At 43.1% G+C, this 25,875-nt stretch overlaps 1 protein-coding gene across 7 annotated transcripts in view; it reads right to left on the bottom strand.

Annotated features, from left to right (window-relative positions):
• LOC102934016 (alpha-1,3-mannosyl-glycoprotein 4-beta-N-acetylglucosaminyltransferase C-like) overlaps window positions 1-15,564 on the bottom strand; it is a 29,834-nt gene extending 14,270 nt beyond the window's left edge. For 2 of the 7 annotated variants that reach the window (XM_043548905.1, XM_043548907.1), the window contains exons 1-2: window positions 15,324-15,548; window positions 14,448-14,531 (exon numbers count right to left, since the gene is read on the bottom strand). The gene's annotated coding sequence lies outside the window, so the exon portion shown is untranslated. Of the gene's footprint in view, window positions 1-12,329; window positions 12,576-14,447; window positions 14,532-15,033; window positions 15,092-15,314 lie in introns of those variants that run through there. The other 5 variants (XM_043548903.1, XM_043548904.1, XM_043548902.1 and 2 more) reach the window with 5 other exon arrangements.
• Window positions 15,565-25,875: the final 10,311 nt, after the last annotated feature.

Below are 25,875 nucleotides of genomic sequence, written 5' to 3'. Positions count from 1 at the left end.
CTCTTAAAAATCTCCAATGATGGAGATTCTACAACCTCCCTAGGCAATGTATTCCAGTGCTTAACCACCCTTACAGTTAGGAATGTTTTCCTAATGTCAAATCTAAACCTCCCTTGTTGCAATTTAAGCCCATTGCTTCTTGTCCTATCCTCAGAGGTTAAGAAGAACAATTCTTCTCCCTCCTCCTTGTAACAACCTTTTTATGTGCTTGAATGATGAATGCTTGTGTTCCAGATGTTTTAGTATTTGATTATCCTCATTTGTTTTTCCTTAAATTTAACAGGATCTTAGATAACTGGAACTTTTGGGCAAGATTTTAAAAAAATTGTACTGAAATTTAGGCTTCTAAATCCATATGTAGGCCCCTAAATGAAAAGCCTGATTGTCAAATGCTTCCAACAGCTCCCATTGAAGTCAATGGGCCAAATGCAGCCCTGGTGTCACTCTCTTCACCCTTACTTCAGTGGAGTTAAACCAATGCTGCATCTGGCTTCCTGAGTTTTAAAGAGAGGCAAAGAGAAATTAATAACATCAAATGAGGGAAAGTGAGGAAGTTCTTGGGGGGAAAAATAAAAAGAGATTGCTGCCCTAGGGCTATTTAACATTTTTAGCAATGATCTGGAAGAAAACATAAAATCATCTCTGATGAAGTTTGCAGATGACACAAAAATTGGGCTAGTTCAACAAAAACATAAGGAAAAATTACATGCAGACCAAAAGGAATTCCTTGAAAATGAAAGTATTGCAAAAAGGAAAAGAAAAGAATGATTTAGGAAGAGAAAAGAAGAAAGGAAAAAGTAAGAGTAGAATAAACAACAAACTGTTATTTTAAAAGTACAACACTCCTCGTTAGAAAAAATTCTCCTATACCCCAAACCATTGCCAGATCACAGTTCAAACCTCAGTTTAGCAAAGCACTTAATCACATACTTAACTTTAAAGAGGGATGGATACACTCGTGTGCTTAAAGTTAAGTATGTGCTGCATTGGGGACTATAAATCAGCTCTTAAAAGGAATTTATTTTCCCCCTAAACCAATCTCTTAATACTGACAGATCCGGATTCTATTATCTCCATGGTAATATCATTTGCCTACCTGCAGTAGTATTGCTAAAGCGACCTTCTTAGTTGATTGTAATATTATCTGAATTTCATAGAAATCATCAGAGTATGAAGGAGCCAGACTGATTCTTCCCCCTACAAGAACCATAACACCTTGTAATTTAGTCAAAACTTAACTTAATATTTTGAAATATTAATTATTTGGTATTGTTTAGAATAATGGTAGGTTGGGGAAGGAGCTGGTAGTCGAGCTACAAACCGGAGGCAATAATTGTTTTTCAGCCTAGTGAAATAAATGCTTGGAGTATTTAATATACTTTTCCATGAAGACTTCACCTTTTGGTAGGAATGGGAAGGCCAACAATTCTAATAGCTGCCTTGGACCACAAGCCAAAGATTTGCAGATGTGGTCCAAAGGAACAATTAAGCTTCGTGGTCCTCCCAAGTTTTTGGCCATCTATCTATCTAGGGCCATGTCTACATGACTAAGAGCTTGGGAGGTCTAAGAAGCTTAATTTCTGTTTTGGACCATATCTGCACATATATATAACACACATGCATGTACATATATACATGCTGTGACATTATCTGATCAGAGTATGACCAGGCAAATCGTTGTTGCTACCCCTGTTATATAACTGCAAGAAATCTTATACAAAGTGTGACATATAGCCAGAAAGAGTTAAGCAGCTTGCAGGCTAAATGACCCAGAGCCGACCTTTAAAGTCGTGTTAGAAAAGTATGCAAATGATAATTTGGGCCATTCCACAGTAGATAGGCCAGAACTTTAAAATGCAAACCTATATTGTTAGAAATAAGAGGTGATGCTAATTGTATGTGTGTACTTATATCTTGTTAAATGTTAGCCATGTAAACAGACAGTTCCTGTCTGTCACTATAGCTATTGATTCAGAGATCAAAAGGGAATATTAACATTTAGAGGAATCTTTGGTGAAATAATGTTATTGTCTATATAACTCTTTAAAGTTTGTGATAGACTGCCTAATGGATAAATTGTGTTACGTTAATTTGTGTAGCTAATTACTGGTGATGCTTAGGAAATACATCTACTTCAAAATCCCCATAATTGCCTATTGTTCGTCTAAGGACTCTGACCTGTCAAAGAAGGCCTGAAAACTGTATAAAAGGCTCTGGAGACCTGATCCTTTCATCTCAAAGCTGCTTGATGCTTCATGCAGGGGATGCTTAAGCCACAAAGCTGAGATCTCCAGTCCTAACCTGGAATCACCCTGAATATAAACACTGGACTATAACCTCTGAACTAATTCTGAAAGAACTCTTTGCATCTACAAAGCTCAACATCTCTGCTACGAATCTGAATCTCAATAATTGTATTCATATCTGTATGTATACTGATCTTTTAACTAATACTCTCTCTCTTTTCTTTTTAAATAAATTTTAGTTTAGGTAATAAAAATAGGCTGTAAGCATGTATTTGGGTAAGATCTGGAATATTCATTAACCTGGGAGATAATGTGTCCAATCCTTTGGGATTGGTAGAACTTTTTTATAGGATGAATAAGATTTTCAGTAATCCTCATCATATTTGACTTGGGTGTCTGGGTGGATGCCTACGGCTGGGTTACTTTAAGGGAACTGTGTTGTTGGCTTCTGGGTAACCAGTGAGGTATTATAAAAGCTGTTTTGGCTTTGGTAAATGTGTTTTGGCTTGGTAAATCTAAGTATTGAAATATCCGCCAGCTTTGGTGATTGTCTGCCCCATTCTTTGCAGTTCACCTTAATTGAGTGACCTCAGTTGGCTCCCCTGGGACTCTGCAGAGTCACACATGCATATTATATGAATACACATATTTGAAGCTGAAAGATGCTACATCTGAAAATTTCCAAACTCACTCTGACCCCAATTCAGTAAATCCTGTAATCCAGTGAAGGATCAAATGAGGACTAGCTATACGGGATAGCAACAGGGTTTTTTTCTCCAAACACACCAGGAATGGGGCTCTGAGTGCCCATAAATCCTCTTGGTTGGCCATTTCCAGAAATGGCCACTGTAGACCAGTAAGTTCTTCTCCACAAAAGGACGAGAGCTGGTGAAGACTGTAAAATTGTATTAAACTGTTTGCTTTGCTTACATGCTTTCAGATGTCACCAGTCACTACTAGTTATTTCCCCAGCTCACTCCTGCTAGCTGCACACTGAAGGTGGACTCCCACAGCATGACATCTTCTGGGATGGTGTTACAGCTCACTGTAACCATGGTGGGATGACCAAATCGTCATCTGTGATATTTAGGTTAGGTTGCCAAACTCAGACAGGCCTAGTTTGATCTGCCTGGTATTTGGTTGCAAACCAAGGGCCAAATTCAGCTTGGACTCCAGGGATAAATTTCTCCTTATGGCTAGTCCTTGCTTCAACCTTATTCAGAGGGACCATCTTGAAAAGTGAAAAGGTAGTCTGTGCAATTTTTCATGTCACTGTTTTACTAATAAATGCTTTCTCAATGGGGAGGCACCGAAAAGGTGTCTTATATCCTTAGCCCACGAGCAATGTCAGTTGTTGAAGCATATATAAGAAAGGACCTACAAAAGGAATGAGGTATGTGGTTGTTAAGCCAATTTACAATGCTGGTAAATCCAGCAAATAAAGAGCTAAAGGTTGTGTTCAGGAAATAGTCTTTGGATTTTACCAACTGTAAGATTGTATTTCCTCAGGCAAAACAAACTATTCATGCAAGGAGATGATAGTTTCTTTCATGGAAGGAAGATTTTTCTTTAACTTGGTGCTCCCTTTTCACTAGGAGGGCTCAGTGTGCATTGTGTATTCAGAACAAGGAAATTACTTTTTGTATAATTATTACACAGCTCAAGAGTTTCTGTATCTATCTATCCATCCATCCGTCCTCCAGAAATGGCTGTAGAGATAACCAGAAATGAAAATCTTCAAAAACAGAAAAACTAACTCACCTTGGCCCTACACATACATCTTCCCGGGGCCTTCTGGAAATACAATTAGTCACACAATTAAATACAATTGTTTTTCTTTTAAAAATATACCCTATTATTATTGATGATAAATAGTGAAAATGTAATTTCAGTTACTGCACTGACACTTCAGCTGTATTTTATATTTTACTTATGATCTCTTTGGGATAATGCTTTATGCTTGAAATGGGCATTCTCAGTGATGGGTGTGTGCATCTCAACATACTCCCTCACTGATCCAATAAAGCCTGAGTTTGCTGACCTTCAGGGCACATTCCTGGGTTTATCTACTTAGCTGGACTTTCCACAGAAAGAGTAATGCCTAAACCAGGGTGAACGGAGAGAATCTCACTGTTGCCAACTCTCATGATTTTACAGGGAATTTCATTATATTTGACATTTAATTTAAAGCCCCAGTTCTTAGAAACAGGTGCTTCTTTCTCAGGAGGCGTAGACCTTGTCTTTCTCTGTCTGCTATGCTCAGTGGCCACTAATGCTTCCAACAAACTGGGAGGCAGGTGAGAGACCAGATACTCTGACCCTTTCACAGGTATGGAACACCTCTTTTTGGCTCACTTGGATCCTGATGGGAATCTGCCAAAGAATCCTGGCAGATTTGAGGATGCCATCATTAATCGGAAGTGCTGCTCTTCTCAGGCTCAAACTATGCAAGATGTCCAGCAGTTTGTGTGGTGGTTCTGGGACATCTTTGAAGGGGATTTGAAGTGACTCTGACACCCTCTTAAATAAGTTCAGAAAGGCTTTAGGATGTTCCAGGCGTGGTGGGAAAGCTGGAACCACTTCCTATTCTGAGGAAGACCAGTGTAGCATCCTGCTGTTCCTATTGCTCTTCGTCCTCATGTTGCTGAAGGTGTACCTCTTGAGGAGGCTGAGGAAGCTCCTCCTGTTCTCTGGGAGCCCTGAATCTCCTTGGGTCCCTTGCCTCATGAGGTGGGTATACTGGGCAATGGTCTCGTGGATCTTCTGGGGCCCAATACTGCCACTATGAGATTTCATCATACCACAGTGAGCAGGGCACCAGGGTGCTGGGTACCAGTGGGTATGAGGAGGTATTCTCTTGTAAGAGAGTAGTGAGATACTCTGGAGACTCACCATGTTCTGTCTGGGCTCAATACCTTCAAGGGACTCTTTGGGTCATAGTTCGAGAGTGGGTGTCTGCCTTAACCCTCTCCTGACTTCAGAGATTTGGAGTCTGGATTCAGTGGGGGAGCCCTCCATATTGGAAGAGACAGGGATGACCTGCCTCTACTCTTTGATGGAACCAGTGACAGTCTGGCTTGACCACTACTCATAGGCGGGGACAGAGAGAGGTACTGCAGGAACATTGGTGTCAGCTGACGTATTGGTACTGGGCATAGATGGGGGAAGGGAGTGGGGATTCTGGTTCCAGAGCACTAAAAGATTATCCAGAGCCAAGTAGTGAGCTAGAGTCGATAGAGTCATTTTTATAGCTCAGGTTGCTAATGAAGAGGGCATCTGATCTGGAGGTATTGATGTGGATTTCAGTGCCAAAGAAGCAGTCCTGGTACTGGAGACTGCTGCTGTTTTGCCTTTGAGGAAATCCCAGTCTGATACTTCTTGGTGCCAGATGGTCCCATGCCAGAGCATGAAGCTGCAGATGACTTGGCATGGGATGGGATTTCTGCCTCTTTTTAGGGGGTTTGGATGGGGAACCTTCCCTTTTTTTCTTATGGGAGTGTTTATGATTCCCTTCTCCTTGTCTGCCCTGGCTCTACTCGCCCGAATCTTTTGGAGCTAGAGGGGAGACAGAGGTCTTGGAGTGTGTGACGTTCCCCTCTAGACTGGTGATCTGCTAGGTCACTCCAATCCTTGCCTCTGGGAGCCAGCGTTACCCTGCTCTGCTGTGAGAACCCCCACTCCTGGGCTGTTCACGCATAGCCTCTGGCATGTAAGCTGCTCCTTGGATTGTTCAACCGAATGACCCTAGCCAATATCTCCGGTCCCAAACACAACCCTAGGAACCTCCGTCTCACAGTATCCAGTTATGCCCACTGGATGCTGCAAGCTTATATGAGTTCATCAATTTAACAAAGAAATTGATATGCACCAGGCTTGTTATCCCAGGGGGAGTTCCTGACACACTTCAAACCAAATGCACTGCTTCAGGTAGAATAAACAAACAGATTTATTAATGATAAAGATAGATTTTAAGTGATTATAAGTCAAAACATAACAAGTCAGATTTTATCAAATGAAAAAAGCAAAACGCATTCTAAGCTGATCTTAACACTTTCAGTGCCCTTACAAACTTAGATGCTTCTCACCATAGGCTGGCTGGTTTCCCTTCAGCCAGGCTCTCCTCTTTGATCAGCACTTCAGTCGCTTGGTGGTAATGTCTGTAGATGGAGGTTGAAGAGAAGGGAAGAGCATGGCAAACGTCTCTCCCTTTTATCATGTTCTTTCTTCCCTCTTGGCTTTGCCTCCTCCCCCTTCAGAGTCAGTGAGCATTACCTCATTGCAGTCCCAAACTGACCAAAGGAAGGGGGGGTGACTCACTCAAGAGTCCAACAGATCCTTTGTTGTTGCCTAGGCCAGTGTCCTTTGTTCCTGTGAGGCTGAGCTGGGTTTGTCCCATACATGCCCTGATGATGTGTGAACTACTCCTCTGCTCTTGGGGAGTTTTTGCCTGGGCTTGCTTAAAGCCATGAGGACACATTTTCAGCCTCATAACTATATACATGAAATTACAACCGATAACATAACATTACTATAACAACAATGCTCAGGACATCATGCGCCTTCCAAAGACACCCGACATGACAAACTTTGCATTAGATACCACACAATCATATTATAAGGATGAACATGGGGGTGTAGGGTGTTCCCACAAGGTACAAAATATCACAGAGTGCTCGGGACTGAAAAAGAGGGACCACTCCTACCTATTTCAGGTTGATGTACAGGGGGAGTCTCCCAAGTTAGAAGCTGTTCCTGTCTTTAAGGTCACCTCCATGAGGAACTTTTGGAGCTGAAACTCCCTGGACTGATTTGTCTTACTTGGGAACAATCTACACTGCACCCGGATGTGGCGTGCACTCCCCCAGGCAGTACAGGCAGATGGTGTCATGGACCCATGACTTGAGGAATTTATGGCAAGTATCACAGCTTTTGAAGCTAGGGTCCTTGGTGTACTCCCCACAACTGTTGGAAGGCTGAGGCTTTCTGGGGTGTGTACAGAAATGGCTCCTCACGCCAGAGTGGGGTTCCAAAAACAGGGAACCAAAACTGTATCCTATCTCCTAACTGTGAAACTAACTAGAAAATGTAAAGACTTTTAAAACCATTTGTCATCAGATGTTTGGCTGCATGTGTGTGTCTGTGTGTTCTCCCGGTATGTTGTCCCAGCTCTGTGCAGATAGCTGGCACAGCAGATCTCGAGCAAACCGCCCAATGACCACAAAATCCGTTAAGGTGCAAAGGTGCTTGGTTAGGTTTATTGTCAGCAAAGCACGGTCCTAGCTCCCTGGACCAATGTTTACAGTTACACTAGCACGTGTATGCCCGTGACAATGGACTCAGCTCAGTCAGTGGCGAGATTTTCCACTGCCCCCTCGGCTGGACAAAGACACTCCCTCTGAGATACATCTTTATACACCAATACAACAAGTTACGTATCACTCTTGACGTATTAGGGTGCCACCTATTGCCTTGTACCTGTAGGTTCGATCAAAACATCTATATTCATTATGCTGTCATCCTGACTTTATCCTTAAGATGGGTCAGCATGTTCCTGTTATCTTTGGATAATGTGTTTATCGGGGTGTTCTGGTACCACCTTTCTGGACTGTGCTTGCGTGAGTGATTGGTGCCTCATATCTCTTAGGAATATGTGTTTTTGCAATATCAGCCCTATGCTTGCCAAATTCTGTGAGCAGGGCCTGCCTTTTGCTCACAACTTAACATTGCTTTATATCTGTGAGGTCTTGACTACTTTAGCTAAGGAGGAACTAAGATGGCGACAGTCCAGCAGTGCCCCTTTATTCCCTCATTGCAGAGAATGGGGGGGGGGGGCACATGAACAAATGACATGGACACTGATAGGGAACCTGAAGTGCACTACACATAGGGACAACCACTCAGAGCTGCTGCCTCAGTTTCCCCTCACTGCGGCTGGATCTTCTGATCTTCCAGCATGGTTTGGTTGCTGCCACAACCTGCTGCCGTCACTTGGCTCTCTGGCTAAGTCATTTAAAGAAAAGAAGTCCAACCCTTCTGGGGTCTCCAAGTCCAATACAAACACACAAAAAATGTTCCGCTCCCAGTCTCCAGGTGTCCACACAACCCCTCCGTCCTAAGGGCCTGTCAGTCTGTCTTCCCCCCTTCAAACTTCAAACACTCTATAGCCTACCCTCTAGGCTCTGTTCTCCTCTCAGAGTCTCCCCGGCTCCTTTGAGTCTCTACCAAGAATCAACTCCCAGGGCTTCCTACCCAGAATCTCTCTTTTGGTTCTCCACAGGCTTCTGTCTTAACCTGCCTGTCATGAGGCTTTGCTCCTTTTCTCTACCTCAGGAGGTGAGCTCAGTCTAAGTGGCACAGGTAGGACTGGACCCATTTCCCCTTCAAGGCTCAATCACCCTGTGACAGTGTTGTAATGAAACAGTAAAATGTAAAAAATATATAAAATGTTTTTAAAATGTAGAAATATAAAAATGGAAAAACATTAAATAAAATTCAAAATAAAATTTCAACAATGTCCAAATAAAACATTTTCTGACATTAAATTATTTTTGTTTAGAATATTTTTCCTGCAGGAATTTTAATCAAAATCTGCACTTTTTTGGAAATGTTTCAATTTAGATGAAAATGGCGTTTTCCATTAAGGACACTTTGACAAATGTTTCTGATCAGCTGTACTGTGGGCCAATGAGAATATTTGAAAATATTGAGCCCTGGCAGAGCAGCAATGGGCCTCTCCCATCCCCCATGTTAGGCAGGTACCAAATCCTTCTGCCACAGCGGGAGATCACTAGAGGTAGGAATAACTCTTCTTTTTCCAGGTTTCAGAGTAGCAGCCGTGTTACTCTGTATTCGCAAAAAGAAAAGGAGTACTTGTGGCACCTTAGAGACTAACAAATTTATGAAGTTGATAGATTTCCACTTCATACGGCTAAATTCAGTGCCTTGCATAATGACAGAAATTGTTAAATTTGTTAGTCTCTAAGGTGCCACAAGTACTCCTTTTCTTTCTTCTTTTCCCTTTGCAAGACTTGGGGTAGCCCTGGGATCAGACACTTTTATGGGATGAAATCCCATTCTAACCCTTGTAAAGGGGAAAATAAGGTCTTGGGAGCAGCATCCACTTTACTGATCAACTAAGCCAGAGGATCAAGTTTCTGTGTTTCCCCAGCTATAGCTTATGCCCAGACCCGAGGCAGGCTATCAGTGGTAGCAAAGGCAGCGTAGAGACCTCTGAACACAGGTCTTGGCTACCTGTCAATTCACCTTCAAATTCCACTAGATGTCATCCTAGCACCATAGAAATGTGCGATATAAACTTGGCTACACTTGCTCTTACAAACACACCACATAACCCCACTGACATGAGTGAGTCAGGTGCAACCATGGTGTAACTTCCTTGGAGTTACACCAGATATAAATTTGGCCCCATGAAACAAATTAAAACATGCATAGTCATACTTATTTTGCCAAGTCACCTGTTCTGGAGCTGTTCTACAGTGAGACCAAATTCTGCTCTCAGTCAGCCCTGTGCAATCCCACTGAATTCAGAAATTATCCTGCCAGATCCACATAATGAATAGTCTAGCTCAAATATAAAACAATTTGAATATGACCTTTTCAATTATTGGTGGCATTTTTTTTAAAAAAATGGAACTTTCCATTACTACTTCTGACTTGTTATTCAGTGACAGCTATACGTGCAGCTTCGTGATATCTGAGGGTGCGAGAAAAATGAACAAAACAAGCCAAACATTAAATTGCCAACAATAAAGAGCACAAGCAATTCGCCATAATTATTGCACCCCTAGTCACAAACTAGTTTCCCTTACCCAGGCTGCTCAACTTCCCTGTTTAAACTGCTCTCATTTGGGCGATATCTCACTTTCATTTTTCAAATAGGGAAACCAAGGCATGTGGTGGTGAAGTGACTGCCTAAGGCCACCCAGCAAGCCACTGGCAAAGCCAGGACTAGAATCCAGCCTCCTGAGTCCTAGTCATAGGTGCTGGAACTAGAGGTGCTGGGGGTACTGCCGCACCTCCTGCCTTGAGGTGGTTTCTATTATATATGGGGTTTACAGTTTGGTTCAATGGCTCTCAGCACCCCCCACTATACAAATTGTTCCAGCACCTTTGGCCCTAGTGCAATGCCCTAGTCATGAGGCCAGACTGCCTCAAAGGGGTCACCCTGAAAAACTTGCCACTCTGTGGACAGTCTCAAGAGAGAGCGCGGCGGGGATGGGGGGACGGGACGCGACAACTGAATTATCTTTTCACCCTTACAGATGTTCCCTCCAGGACAGAAGTTATAGTGAAAGGACTGAGGAACCTAGTACGGCTCCTGCCCAGTTTGTATCTGTTTTGTAGCCAAACAGAGGCACGTGCCTTCCATTGTCTGCTGTCACAGGCACAAAATTCACTTTAAATTAAAATAAGCAATTGGCTAACAAATATAGTCTGAGTGGATTTCTGAAGAGTAACAGACAAATAAGTGGCTACTGGTAAATTAAATAATGTAATCAATTATAGCAGTAACTAAGTGAGAAATTGTTTAAAATATTATTTGACCTTTTTAAAAATGCTGTAACAATCTTTGCTGTTGTTACAGTCTGAGCTATTAGAGGTAGAAACCCAAACTGACCAACTGCATAGTGCATAAGGTGAAACAGGATCACAACCTCCCTACCTTTGTGAACCTAACAGATTTCTCAGCAATGACACTGCCAGTATTTGTAAGACTTTTTTTTGATGGAGGGGGACTGAGTGCTTTGCAACATGAAACTACAACTAGAAATATTCCTGGCAATAGGAGTCAGTGTAGTCATGCAATCAAGTGAAAGTGTTTTAGCACAATCAAACTGCTCACCCACGAAAAGGGGAAAAGATATACTGGATCTTCACCAGGCACTAGATCAAAACAAAGGCTTTCAACATCTGTGACAGGAATGTCACCAATTGCCATATGTCGCTCTGATATAGATATGCTAAGATGGACCCAACCAATCAAGTGTCCGCAGATTCTTATGTGACCCATTGTCCTACACAATGAATGTCCTGTTGTCACCAGTGATAATGCTATGCAATCTGTTTTGCCATACTGCAGCAAGTAACCCAGCTCTAAGTAATGTAGCACATTTTGCCACAGAGTAACCCCGCTACCACCGGATGCCTTGCAATCTGCTGCTCCACAGAGTGGAAACCCTGCTGTCACATTTGATGCAGCCTGTTGGGCCACAAAGGAGTAGCCCTATTGTAATTAATGCTATGCATTCTGTTTTGTAGTCATGTTGTCAGCTGCTGTCTCGGAGCTATACAGTGGCAGTCCTATACCGTCCGCCAACAGCTTTGGCTGTTCAGTATGAATAAAGCACATAGCAGAACAGACCTTGTCTGCAGCAAACTTCCCAAATCCACTTCCCAAGAGCGATCATTCCCATCCTTCATCTTTTGAGTTCTGTTTTCTTCATATATAACAAGACTACCACAGATTCAGATAGCGCAGTCTGACTTGCACCATTGATTGAGGGGAAAATAGAGAAATAATCGATCACCTGCCTTTATGTGAGGCGCAGCGTCCCCTGCTGAATACAAGTCTGCTGTATGCAGACAGGAATCCAGCCTTACTCACACAAAAATCTTATTGGGAGCTTAGACTTGGTGAGGGCTGCCGGATCAGGCCCTTATACCCAATAGTTCATTATAGCCATGGATGATAGCACCACCTATTATTAAGGCTTTCTGACACGTCCCATTGTAAAATCCTGTTTTCAGTCGCTTATAACTTTGTCAAACTTCAACCATTTAGGCTGACACTTTACATGGCAGGCAACTGCCTCAGGCTGAATGATTTTTGGAAAATTTCAGTCAGACCAGCCCAGCCATTTCTGAGAATGAGTGTAGGGAAAAAATTGTTTTGTGCATTGTAAACATTCTGGGCATTTTCTTGGAACAGCTCTAGCACCCCCATGCTTTGGCGCAGGGTCTTGAAATTTGGCCTTTATATCAGGGATGTGCCTTTTGCCCTCCCCAGGAAAACCTGCTCACATTTGTCTATGTTATAAGCCTTTGAAAAACTGCAGTTCATACCTGCTCAGTAGAGATTTTGATTTTAGCAGATAAAAATCTCCAGACGTTCTGTCCTCACTGAGCATGCACCAGCCCCCCACAGTTCCTAGTGCTGCCAAGACTGTGCATGTTCCATTGCCAAAGAGTGACTTAGCAGGCTTCCTCCAACCCAGAGCTACAGGGGTGAAGCCGTACTCTGCCTGTAATGGCTGCTTCCAAATGCTTTGGGCTGGGGTGGGGCTGGGCACCAGAACGGAGAGCAGGCAGCCTATCTCTCCTATGCTTTCAATGACCCCTCCCCCCATCTGTTAGCGTGGCGTTAGGGTGGAGTTCATCTGATTCAAATTAGAGGGGACAAAAGCCAGAGTAGGGAAAGGAGTAGATTGGGACAAGGAGTCTGATGAGACTGGGAATGGAAGGGGTAGAAACTGGAACTGGGATCCAGGCAGGAGATTGGGACTGGGGGCCAGTGAAGAAATGAAAAGTGGGACTAGGAGTTAGTTGGCTGGGGATCAAGGAAGGAACACTGAGCTCAGACAAGGAGCTGGAGGCAGGGTAGGAGAGTAGGACTGGCTGGACAAGGAGATTGGGACTCAGAACCAGCGAGGGGGACAACAGGGGAGGGGAAATAGTTCTGACAAGGAACTGGGGTGCAGGAGGGAAACTGAGACAGGCTGGGCAGAGAGACTGGGACAAGAAACCAGAGAGTAGGGAGTCAGGAACTAGGCTGTGGGGGACACACTGAGACTGGATGAGGAGCCCGAGGAAGAAGACTAGGACTGGGTGCCAGTGGAGGAGAAGAGACCAATTGGACAAGGAGCAGAGGGGGGAACTGTGACTGATTGGTCAAGGTGACTCAACCTGGGTGTAGGTAGGAGGAGATTGGGACTTGGACAGTAAACCAGGAGCAGGGGACTAGGACTTGCTGGGCAAGGAGACTGGAACAAGGATGAGAAGTTTGATGAGGAAACTCTGGGACTGGGTAGCAAGGAGAATGGTAATGCAACAAGGTGACAGGTGGAGAAGAGACAAGACAGGGTTAGGTTGGAGTGGATGAGGCAGAAGGGGTCATACTTGGGAGGAATAGGCAGAAGAGTCTGGACCCACCAGAGCACATTCCCCTACAGAGCCTGGAATGGAGCCCAAGATTCATGACTCTCACCATTCCTCTGCTGTCAGTTAATATCCATGAAACCAACTGGTAAATTATTTGTCTCATCTCCCACCCAGTGCTGGTGCACATAGAGATGACAACCCATTACTGCTGTCACGGACTCCAATTAGCTCAAGTGACAGAGGGCTGTGTGGTTCCAACTCTGCTTATGACATATGTGGGTGTTAATCAGAAGCCACATGATGTTAAACAGAAGCCATTCCTCAGTTTGCTTCGTTAAGAACAGAGGAAATTATATAAAAAGAAGGACATTTAAAAAACATTAAGGTTGCAAGGTCAAGCACTAAAAAGTTAGGAAATTCCAGAATTAGGGTCGCCCATGCAATTTAGCCAATGAAGCAGGGGAACCCTGTGGGAAAATATATGTGATCGTGTAGTTAAAGGTTGTATTACAATGCAGTGGTTCTCAACCTGTGGTTTGCAGACTATGTCTAAGGGTTCGTGAAAGACTTAGACTGAAAAGAATTCAACCATATATACAGATAATAGATTTCCAAAGAGGTCTGCACCACCATTCAACATTTTTTAGGGGTCCGCAAATGAAAAAAGGTTGCAAAGCATTGTTATAATGGATATGCACAACAGGGGACGCATTAAATTTGCACAGGACACCACAGTTCTGACAGTTTCCTGACTTTTGCGTGCTTGACTTTGCAACCTGAATAATGTTCTTTTAACATTGTATATCATTACACACACAAAACTAGCTCCTGCAAACCATTTGGGCCTGCTGACATACCATTTTGCAGAAGATCCTTTTCTTGTCTTTTAGATAATTTGCATTTCAGGGTATGCCACATCCCTCAATATAAACAGACTCGTGAATGTTACACAGTTCTGTTAACTCAGGATTTGTGTTCCTATTTTATGCAAATTGTATGGCTAGTGCCCAGACCTGCCTGCATAGTTAAAATGGGCTGGAAAGACAGTGCTAGCAGCATGACCCAAGATCAGAAAAACATTACCTCGTTTGGTGCAATTAGCTGAATTTGCTCAGGAAAGGCAGCGAGATGGAAAAACGTTGATGCTGCAGGTCAGGGCTGAGGTGCCTGGGCAGAACCATTGGGAGAATTTCATACATGTGTCTGATTACATGACTAACAATAGCTTGACCTCCTCCCCACTTCCCCCTCCTCCTCCCCACTTTGTTCTTCCCCCTCCAGCATGGCCCAGCAGCACTAGGCTTGGGTACCTTTCAGATTTCAGTTGCTATTAAAAAAAGCTAAATTGGGAGCTGTTTAATGAGAAGAACCCTGCCAGGAAGGCACTTGAGAGAAAAAACACAAAATGCCATTTTATTCCTTGCTTTTAAGCATAGGACCCACAAAAGGTGCCATGTTAAGAAGGCTAGTGACCTGGAGGAAAAAGCTCTCTAATCCTTTACCAAGCCCCAGACCACAACCCCTTGAAGACAAAACAATAATAATGAAACTAAATGCTCTTTTAAAACTGACTACACTAGGCTGGCCACTGCCACTTTGCACCATATTTTTCCTCTAAATGTAGCGTGCTAAATTCTGCTGTCAGTTACTGGTGTAACTGCTGACTCACATTACTCCGCATTTTTACTGCACTGCAACTGACAGCAGAAGCTGGCCCAGTGTCTCTTGGAAAATGAAATGAAAAACATTAATAAGCAGTAAGCCCTTAGGTCTATCAAACCAGGAGGTGCGAATTACACAGACAAAGGTTGTTTCTCATTGCTTAATTAAAACACACCTCAGGCAAGTGAAGGCATTGGGCTTGATTGTGTGTGCCTAAAGCATTTATTAATGGCTCCAGAATACATGCCCTGTCATGCCTTGTTATGAATTGTAAAGTATACCAGATACCTTTGTTACCTGTAGAGATGAAAGTAAGTGGGAGCCTGCTGTGCTGTAATTGTTTTAAATCCATCTTCCATCTGAGGGTCCACTGAGCATTAGGTGACACAAACAAGAGCGTGCACAATGAAATAGATGTTGTTTTCATATGAACTGTTTTGCATTTCCCAATGTCCTACAGAAACAAAGCACACCGCATTAAGCAGGTGTTGCACTGCACTACATTCTGCACACAAGGGCTTAATACTGGTATTCAGCTGGGGGAAAAGGGGAGGGGAGGCCATTTTGTGGAAGTCAGAGAGCATGCTATTGGATAACTGCAAAAGCCTGTTGAGTGACAATTTATTTTTGGCTCGGTAGATAGCTGGATGCATCAATGCGCAGTGGCCACATTTCACCCTGAGCTGTTCAGGTCCATAGAAATGGCTGATTCAGTGAGAACTACTTCCCTGGGACAGTTAAAAAAAGATGTAATGATGGAGTAAGTCACTGAGTGTTTCTTACATGATCAATACTTCGCAACACTCACTTTTGATCAGGGTCTCAGTGTTAGATGAGGCACCCCTATTTCTTTGTCAGTCAGAGAGGATGCTCTTCCAATGGACACTTAGGAGGCACATTAAAAAACTATTGTACACAGGCGCTGAATTCTAGTTTTCCCTGGGGGGTGCTCCACCCCCTGCTTTGCCCTGAGGCCCTACCCCTACTCCACCTTCCCCCAAGGCCCTGCCCTCACTCTGCCTCTTCCCGCCCTCACTCCATCCCCCTTCCCCGAGGCCCCACCCTCACCCAGCCTCTTCCCACCCCCACTCCACCCCTTTCCTGAGGCTCCCGCCCACCACTCTCCACCCTCCCCCCAACCCCTCCCCGAGCTGCCAAACAGCTGTGGCTGGTGGGTGCTGAGCACCCGCTATTTTTTCCCCGCGGGTGCTCCAGCTCCGGAGCACCCGTGGAGTTGGCGCCTATGCTATTGCATGTCAGGGATACGCTACTCCTTCTTTTCTGTTGAATCTCTTTTGTGGCTGACCACAATGTCCATTTTCTCAAGCCCGTTGCAACGAAAAGCCACCTGTGCTGCTCAAAATCCTAAATCTTTCATCCCAAAGATGCAATACTATGGCCCAGACATCATTTCCAGAGGCTGGGGTGCATTCAGCTTGCCCACTGTAATAGTGTTAAGCCCAGAAAACAAATTGTACTTTAAAATTATTAATATTTTTGTACTAAAATAGGAGTACCTAGAGGCCTCAGTTAGGGATTGGGGATCCATTATTCTAGGTGCTGTTCTAGGTGACACAGGATGTCACCTGGTAACTGCTTAGGAAGAAATTAGGCTCTGTGACCTCTAGCCAATAAACCACTGAATATAAGCTTTGCTGGACTGGCAGCTATCATAAAGAGGCGCAATCATCCAAGTGAAAATGGTGTGAGCAATTATGGTTTTAAAAAACATGGTGCACCATTAACTCTGTTCGCTCTGTGAAAGGCAATAAAGCCAAACATGAACATAGCATGCATATTGGTACGGTAGTTACTTGAAGTCGAGAAGCAGTAGTTCATCTATTTTAGCTGATGTTTAAGGGCATTAAGCAGCTGGCAATAAGGAGGAGGAGCCAGCTTTCTGCATGTATCAGGGTATGCTCTGAAAACCATGGTAAAGATGATGTATTATGTTCACCAGTACACTAGGTCCCATAAAAAAGAGGGACAGGTTAAGAAGGCTAATATTAACTGATACATTAGCCAAACAGCAGTTTGAGAACCTTTGATCTAAACAGACCATAGCAAGGAAGGGGAAGAGCATGTGAGGAGGAAGACTGGGGATTTCTTTCGTAGCTGAACAACGCGTGAGCCAAATCTTTCAAATGTGCGTGTCTAAATAAATGGACCTCTGTCGAGAGACAGGTTCTTCAATATGAGCTCACTCAAACTTTGTAGCTACTGGGGACTGAGAAGAAAAGTCAAAAGGTTCCAGGCCAAATCCTGCTTGCCTTATGCCAACTGTCCTATTGAATACTTGGGTAAGTAAGGCAGGAGGGCTTTGGCCCAATGCTACAGAGGAATCAGAAGGGGGCTGTTTGTAAAGGAATCTACAGCCTTCCTTTCTGGACGGGTACCCAGAGAGCAGAAGGGCGCAAGCCTTCAAGAAATGATAGGGTAGCAAAGAGGATTCACTGGCCACCCGGAAAACAGAAGAATAACGTGAAAGGTAAGAAAATGTTCTCATTTATACAGGACAGATCAGTTACCAGCAACTTTTGTAACTCACTAGTCCTTTTCTTTTGCTTTAACTTCTAGCGGTTAGCAATATATGCACCTTTTCCATCAACTTCGACTCACTTAAACTCATATGTACGTGCATAAGACCATGGGGTGATAGGCTAAAGATAGCTCAGTTCTTCTCTCATTTGAGATCCTGGCAAAACTCCCATTGACTCAGTGGGATCAAGAGTGGGCCCAGAAAGATAAAAGAGGTGGAAACCTGTTGCATTCTTGAGAATTTCAGACTTGTTGACTCTAGGCAAACAAATACACAGTACAGAAAACTTACTGTCCATGATTCATTTGCACTTCTTATATGTCTTGATTCCTATTTAAACACTATTTAAAATGGTTCCCTTTAAAAATTTCTCCATATTGATTTCTGCTGAGGCACAAACAAGAAGATACAATCACTTTCTGGGGCTTAACAAAGCTGTAATACAAGGAAGAAGAATGTGCTCTTCCCAGAAGGGAAAGTAGGAGCCTCGAGCCAAAGTCCAAAGGTTACATACTGGAGTAATGGGCTTGCCTAACCTGATTAAACCTAGTATTTCCAGCTAAACAGATTGAGACAAGCGACTCTAATGAAATGACTATAGCAAACCCTTATCAGATTTAGAGTCAGCCACTACTCTGTAGTAGAATGTATTTTCTGCAGCGGCACCAGGTTAAACTATTATCACTGAGCCATATTCTCCTCGTGGTCACACCAGTGCACCCCTACTCATTTTAATGGGCATGTCTCAGAGGAGACTTTAGAACATGGGTGTGCACCAGTGCATGACCTTATGTTTGGATAAATTTGTGAGCAGCTCAGAACAAACTAAGATGTTCTGTGAAACTGCAATTGTTTTTACAAGAGTGTGGGCTCAACAGTGTGTCATTTGCATAAATCTTAGCCATTACAAAGTGAATATCAACTTCTTTAACTTACTGAGGCTAAAAGCAGAATTATTTTAGTTGGCTCTAATTAAAGGCATCTAGCTATTTAGTGATCTTGTGGAAACTTTTTGATTTGTATTTTAATCAACCTTTCAAGACTATTTCCTCACTGGACAGCTGGGGAATCCAAGACCTCCTGAGTCTCCCAGAGACAGTGGTTGAAATCTCTAACACTTATCGCTGGGCACCTCTTGGCTCTATAGTTTCTATAAATACAATCACATTTCTCAATCAATTTAGTTGTTATAAACTGGACACTCCACGACCGCACCAGGCACAGAAGAGAGTAGTGAAAGATGGTTACCTAAACTAGTAAGTCAGCTAAGATACCTTTCATACTAGAGCCAATACTTCTGAGAAAAGAAAAGGAGTACTTGTGGCACCTTAGAGACTAACAAATTTATTTGAGCATAAGCTTTCATGCTCAAATAAATTTGTTAGTCTCTAAGGTGCCACAAGTACTCCTTTTCTTTTTGCGAATACAGACTAACACGGCTGCTACTCTGAATACTTCTGAGACTTACTTTGCTTAGGAAAACTGTGCATTGATTTTGGTGCTGACTAGAGTGTTTTGCACAATTCTCATAGAATACTACAGTCCCGTAAGGGATGTTATTTATGGCTGAACCTATTATAGGGCAGTCAGTATCTTGAAATCAGCTGTTGCCTGCATGATCTGTTGTTTTGACAGTTACTGCATGTCTGGTATCCATCTATATATACACCTGACATTTCTTGTGCCAGCCAAGCCAGGCTAATACAGACTGAGCCCTGAGCACACAGTGTCAGCCTCTTCTCTACCCCCAGCATCTCAGACTACTACTTTCCCATCTGCTTTAAGGCTTAAACGGCTTGGAAAGCTCTTTGCAGGTTAACCATTAACCAGCTTGCTTAAATGGCATACAAACAATGATGCCCCATTTTTCTGACTGTTAAAACAAAGCATTTCAACACACACTACAGGAGGTAGCTTTTCGTCTCTGTCATTTGGTGCCCATGAGGGTAACAACCAATCACACTGTGCATAAACAATTGTGTATGTGTTATTAAACAGGCATCCCCGAATGAGCTCTAACTAATATAATTATATGTGACCATACATGGCTGTTTAGTTTCTTGTTTCCTCCCTCCCCTTCTTTCTGGAAACAAGAGCACTATGTTACAGTGTTACTATAGTACCAGTTAGTCACTAGAGGTTGACAGAACATTTCAAAGTTCTTTATTGTCCTAGCTGCTCTAATTCCATCTCCTTGCTCATCTCTGACATTCCAGCTGCCTCCTGTTACCATGAACCTGTGGTCATCCTTGACCATGAACTCTCCTTCCCCTCCCACATCTGTAAATCTGCCTACGGCTGCTTCCACAACATTTCTCATGTACACTAAGGCCTTGGACCCTCCCCCAAACTTCTGTTAAAACCCTTATCCATGCACTCAGCTCCTCTGACTTTGGCAACTGCTGATCCCTGCCTCTCTTACTCCCAGCTTCCTGAATGTGCGAAGTGTTGCTCCTACTTCTTCATCCTGTGCCTACGTTAAAGCTGTACCACTGCACTTCTGTCCACTGGCATCTTGTTAATTTAATGTCACTGAGAAAAATTGCCTGCCATAGGCTTGCTCCAGCTTGGCTCATAGGCCTTCTCTTGCTCGCTCAGTCTGTTACTTTCTGTAGCGATCTCCAGTTGATTAGCACAGGCCTTATCTCTGTTCCTCCATGCAATCTCACATTGATGGTGCAATAGCCTTCTTCTCTGAAACTCTTGCAGTCTGGAATAGCTTCCCCTATCGCTCTGCTTCATCAGCTCTCTCTTTTCAAATCACATCTAACTCCCCCCCCGCCCCCCAGTCTTTTCTCCCTTGCTTTTAACTCTTAGGCTAGCTTGGGGAAAGGTGACTCATCCTCTGATCCTGTGGTCTCCAGAAATCAAAATGTCTCCCACTGCTGAGCTGCTCTAAATTATGCCAGCTGGAGCAGTTCCCTAAAGGCCACTTCACCAGCCAAGGGTCAGCTGGAATGCTGTCCACTATAGCTCCATGCTTATCTTCCACACCATTCCCTACCCTGATACTACCCCTGAGTGGGGGCCAGGAGTGGTATAAAGCAGCCCAAAGGGGCCTCAGGTAATATCTTGCTATTAAGATATGACTGAATTAGGGCTGTCGATTAATTGCAGTTAACTCACGCGATTAACTCAAAAAATTAATCTCAATTAAAAAAATTAATTGCAATTAATCTCAGTTTTAATCACATTGTTAAAAAATAGAATACCAATTGAAATTTATTGAACGTTTTTCTAAATTTTCAAATATATTGATTTCAATTACAACACAGAATAGAAAGTGTACAGTGCTCACTTTATATTATTTTTATTACAAATATTCGCAGTGTAAAAATGATAAGCAAAAGAAACAGTATTTTTCAATTCACCTCATACAAGTACTCTAGTGCAATCTCTTTATCATGAAAGTGCAACTTACAAATGTAGGTTTTTTTACATAACTGCACTCAAAAACAAAAGAGTGTAAAACTTTATAGCCTACAAGTCCACTCAGTCCTACTTCCTGTTCAGCCAGTTGCTGCCCACTTTTTATTTAAAATGTCACCTGAAAGTGAGAACAGGCATTTGCATAGCACTGTTGTAGCTGGGGTTGCAAGCTATTTATGTGCCAGATGCGCAAAAGATTCATATGCTTCTTCATGGTTCGGCCATCGTTCCAGAGGACATGCTTCCATGCTGATGAAGCTCGTTAAAAAATAATACATTAATTACATTTGTGACTGAACTCCTTGGGGGAGAATTGTATGTCTCCTGGTCTGTTTTAACCGCAGTCTGCCATATATTTCATGTTATAGCAGTCTCGGAACATGTTAGTTTTAAGAACACTTTCACAGCAGATTTGACAAAACATAAAGAAGAATGTGAAATTTCTAAAGATAACTACAGCACTCCACCCAAGGTTTAAGAATCAGAAGTGCTGTCCAAAATCTGAGAGGGATGAGTTGTGGAGCATGCTTTCAGAAGTCTTAAAAGAGCAACACTCCGATGCAGAAATTACAGAACTACTGAAAAAGAAAATCAACCTTCCGCTGGTAGCATCTGACTCAGATGATGAAAATGAACATACGTCAGTCCGCACTGCTTTGGATCTTTATTGAGCAGAACCCATCATCAGCATGGACGCATGGCCTCTGGAATGGTGGTTAAAGCATGAAGGGACAAATAAATCTTTAGAGCATCTGGCACATAAATATCTTGCGATGCCAGCTGCAACAATATTTAAATAAATGATATTCTATTATTGTTCAATAGTGCAATTAATTTTTTAATCGTGCAATTAATTGTGATTAATGTTTTTAATCGCTTGACAGCCCTAGACTGAATATCTCAAGTTCAGTTGGGCTTAAAAGTATTTATATTATTGCAGCACCTAGATGCTTCCTCTGAGCTCAGGATCCTATTGTGCTAGCACTGTACAACTAGCGGTGATCATTGTCCTGACAAGCTACAATCTAAGTACACAGGCAGATACAGAATGGGAGGAAAAACTGAGGCACAGAGAGGTGAAGTGACTTGCCAAAGCAGGAGGTTGGTAGAAGAACTGCAAATGGAAACCATAGATCCTGACTCTCAGTACAGGGGTCTATCCATTAGACCATGCTGCCTCTCTATAAGTGAGTGCTTTCATTCTTATAGCCAACTCTTTTCTATCATTTATCTGCAGACTATTTACAGTCTTGACATTTTTAACTGGCAAGCATGGTGGGATAGAGTTTGTATGCGAAGCATGACAACAAACACAGTTGTTTTCTTTAATGGCCTTCTCCCATTCCACTATCTGTACCGCCATTGTTATCACTGCCTGGACTTCCTAAGTACTCAGGAAGGACCTTGCCACCCCTTAATCAGTCTTCATTATCTCATCAGCCTGTGGGTCAGCAAAATATCTGCAAGAGTCAGCGCCATCAGTTAGTAGCATGATGTGCTTGTTCTTCATGGCACTTTTACGATTTTGTAACCACTCTAGCTGCCTGATCACCAGCTGTGCATATTAATCCAGCTGTTACCTCATCAGGGTTCCAGTCTTATGGTAGCACAGCCTCTTCCCTCCATGCGCCTGCTCAACCTACAACTGGAGAGGAAACAGTGGAGAGGGAGCCCTGTGGATTCAGCAAGTGTAGTAAAGGGAGTAGGAAGGAATAAGGACAGGACCAGGGATTCATTAGGGTAGCAGCAGAGGGCTGGGTATGAAACAAAGCATGCAACATTGACGAGTGAAGCCTGGATAATAATACTGTAATTAGCTATTTCCACAGTGAGACCTTCCTGGTCAGGGAAGTAGTAGTGGAAAATACAGCCATTCATATCTAAGGCACCGGGGCAAGTCTGACTTCAGTTTCCACCTGACAGACCCATTACGACAGCTGGGACCTCTGTTGGCAGGCTCAGCAGCTAAATAAATGGGCATGAGGCTTGAACTAGCCTCCCATGCCTGTAAGTGGTTCCTGTGGGGAAGCTTGCACATGCATTTATCTGTGCCATGCCTACTGTATTCTGGGGCTCTGACGACTTGGCTAGAGCCTATCATCTCAGAATCTCAAAGCACCTTCCAACATTAATGAAGGCTCGCAATACCACTGTAGACTAGGACTTGCAATTAGTGTTGTTAGAGCTGGGTAAACTGTGCGCACGGAGGTTAGGTGACTTTCCTAAGGGCACCTAGCAAGTCCCAGACAGAGCTGGGACTCAAAGCAAGGCCACCTGCTTCCCAAAGTGTTGTAATTCCTAGAGCAAAGTGAACTTCAGCCTGCAGGTTTGTCAAATTGGCACCCTTCATGGGGTGCATGTGATAAAGCTTAACTAGCACATGGCTAATCTCAGGAAAAAGTATGATAGTGTGTAACTCTCTAGGCATGCTACAGCTAATTGACTGGTGGCTACCCTTAATGAGCCATTCCCTACATCATTCTAGAAGACTGTGAGCTGCTATGCAAATCAGGCATGACACTTTGTTGCATAATCTGGAATGAGGAAGAATGTTATATGGGCATGCATGTTCATACTACTGGAAAGGGTAAGTATTGGAAAAATCATAGTAACCATTTTATTATTAGTTCACAACTCAATCAATAGGAAGCAACATGCGAGAAGAAACATTAACGTGCAGAACATTGTTCTTGTATGGTTTATTAAACAAGTGCACGTTTATAAAACAGTCCAGTGGCTCAGGTGAAAACTGAATTGAAAATGAATTTGCTACAAATGCTTTAGAGAAAATATGATTTCAGTTGAAAAGTATTAAAAAAAAAATCAGAAAAAATATTAACTACTTTGGTGACAGCCAAACAAGAGGAAAGAAACAAACATGCCTAATAAATGTACATTTTTGTTTGTCAAAAGGCCAGGAAAGCGCAAACGGCCTCTCCTCTGAAACAAAGTCACATCCACATATAACTTGGTTTTTCATGCAAAGAAAAAAAAATCTGCTGTAAGAATGGTGAGAGCCATTTTACTGGAGTGCCTTAAGCAAAGCGCTCGCATGGGATCGTGAGGTGTTTAGCTATAGCCTTTGCACCAGTTAGTTGGGAGCTACTCCAGTGTAAAACTGGTGTAAGTGGGAGAAGAGCAAGGGAATCATGTCATTGACCTTCACTCCCTTGGTGGCCTTGGGAAAGCCTCATACCCTTTCTACCACCAGCTGTAAAATGGGATCACTGGAGACTAGCAGGAAGCCATCACACTCATGTTCATCTGCAGCTCAAACGAAGGAGAAGCGTGTCTAGCAGTCATGTTAAAGTGCTGCCTCCCCCCTTGATTTCTTAGTACAATATGGACACCCAGGTATACTGTGTAGAGAAGACAGATATCAGGCCATTGCCCATTAGAGGCTGAATTATATTCTCTTGGAGAGAGGTGAGTATCATCCAGGGCAGCAACATGAGCGTTTGTCAAATGAGTGGGGAAAGAGGAAATACCTGATGGTGTTTGAAGACGGGGGAAGAATAGCAGAGGAGAAAAGCGCTATGAGGCAAAGGGCTCACAGACTGCCCTTACTGGGTATGTTCCCCAATGACTTTAATAGGTGGGTATAGGGCAAGAGCTGGCACAACTGACACTAGCATTTTGGCACGGGCTTGTGGAACAATTTGTTGACTTCCTGTAACTAACTCCTGCCTCTTCTGTGCAGACCACAATGCACAGGGCCAGCTGTAGGAATGCTGGGGAAAACCAGCAAGATTATTTTTTGTACCTAGCAAATTAATTAAATCATTATGGGAAAGGGTGTGTGTGCATGGGGGGGAGGGATGGTGCTCTGGGACTCTGTCCCTTGAATTTTAGCAACTGTATGGACCCTAGCAAAGCTGCTGGGCTCCAGCAATGGAGTATGATAGCAATGTCTCAAATAAACGGAAGATACAAAGCTGTTAACACACTATCTGCCATAGGCTTGGGTGTTACATGCCGATGGATTTTAGGTCTTCTTCCCCCTTCAGCTATTTAGAAACCAGTGCAGAAAAATAACAATGCAACAGCTTCCTAAAACACCCCTCCAATTTCTTTATCCCCACCTTACAGAGCTAGAGGCCGTTTCTGCAGGAAGTACAATAAAAGCAATAAAGGAGCATAAATTAAACTTAACTTAAAAGTTTTGTTTCTTTTCTCATCTTCCATTTCTTAGCTGCCCCTTTTTTTTCTTTTCTTTCTTTCCTTCCATTTTTGGCACATTCTCTCTCTCCACACCATTTCTTTCTTTCCCCTCATTTCTTACTACTTTTCTCCCCCTCTCCTTTTTCTCTGCTGTCCCTCTTTCTTTGAAAAGCAACATCACCTTTATTCTTGTCCTCGCTGTCATTTCAACCCAGGTTTTGCACACCACCATTTTGCTATGGTTTTCCTTTCCCGTTGTTCCAAGTCATCTCAGTCTCTTCCCCCCTCTATTCCATTGTTTCTGAAATCCTCAGCCATGTTTCTAGTGCTCTTAAAATAGTTCTTAGTACTTCTATAGCACTTTACAACCACCAATCAATTGTCACACCCCCTCATGAGCTAGGTAAAGTTATGTATGCACAGTGCAAAGCTACCCCCAGTTGGTGTGACAGCTTGTGCCACTGTTTCTGCTCAAGCTGGCCCTCACACAATAACAGTAAGGTTGCAGAAGGTCAGGGTTGAGGTGAATGGACAGAGTTGTACGTGGAAGCCATCAGCATCTGCCAGCACCATGCTTTGCTCTGAACAGTCTTATGAGCAAGAAGTTTTCTGTATGATTTACATACGATCTATGAAATCTTTCCATAGACTGCTAGTGTATTGTAACCCCTATTTTCATATAACTGTGTGTCGTAAGAACTTTTTCTTGCTTTCTGGTTC

Source organism: Chelonia mydas, chromosome 6 (assembly GCF_015237465.2).
Source record: "Chelonia mydas isolate rCheMyd1 chromosome 6, rCheMyd1.pri.v2, whole genome shotgun sequence".
NCBI lineage: Eukaryota > Metazoa > Chordata > Testudines > Cheloniidae > Chelonia > Chelonia mydas.
This window is presented reverse-complemented; position numbering and strand designations above follow the sequence as displayed.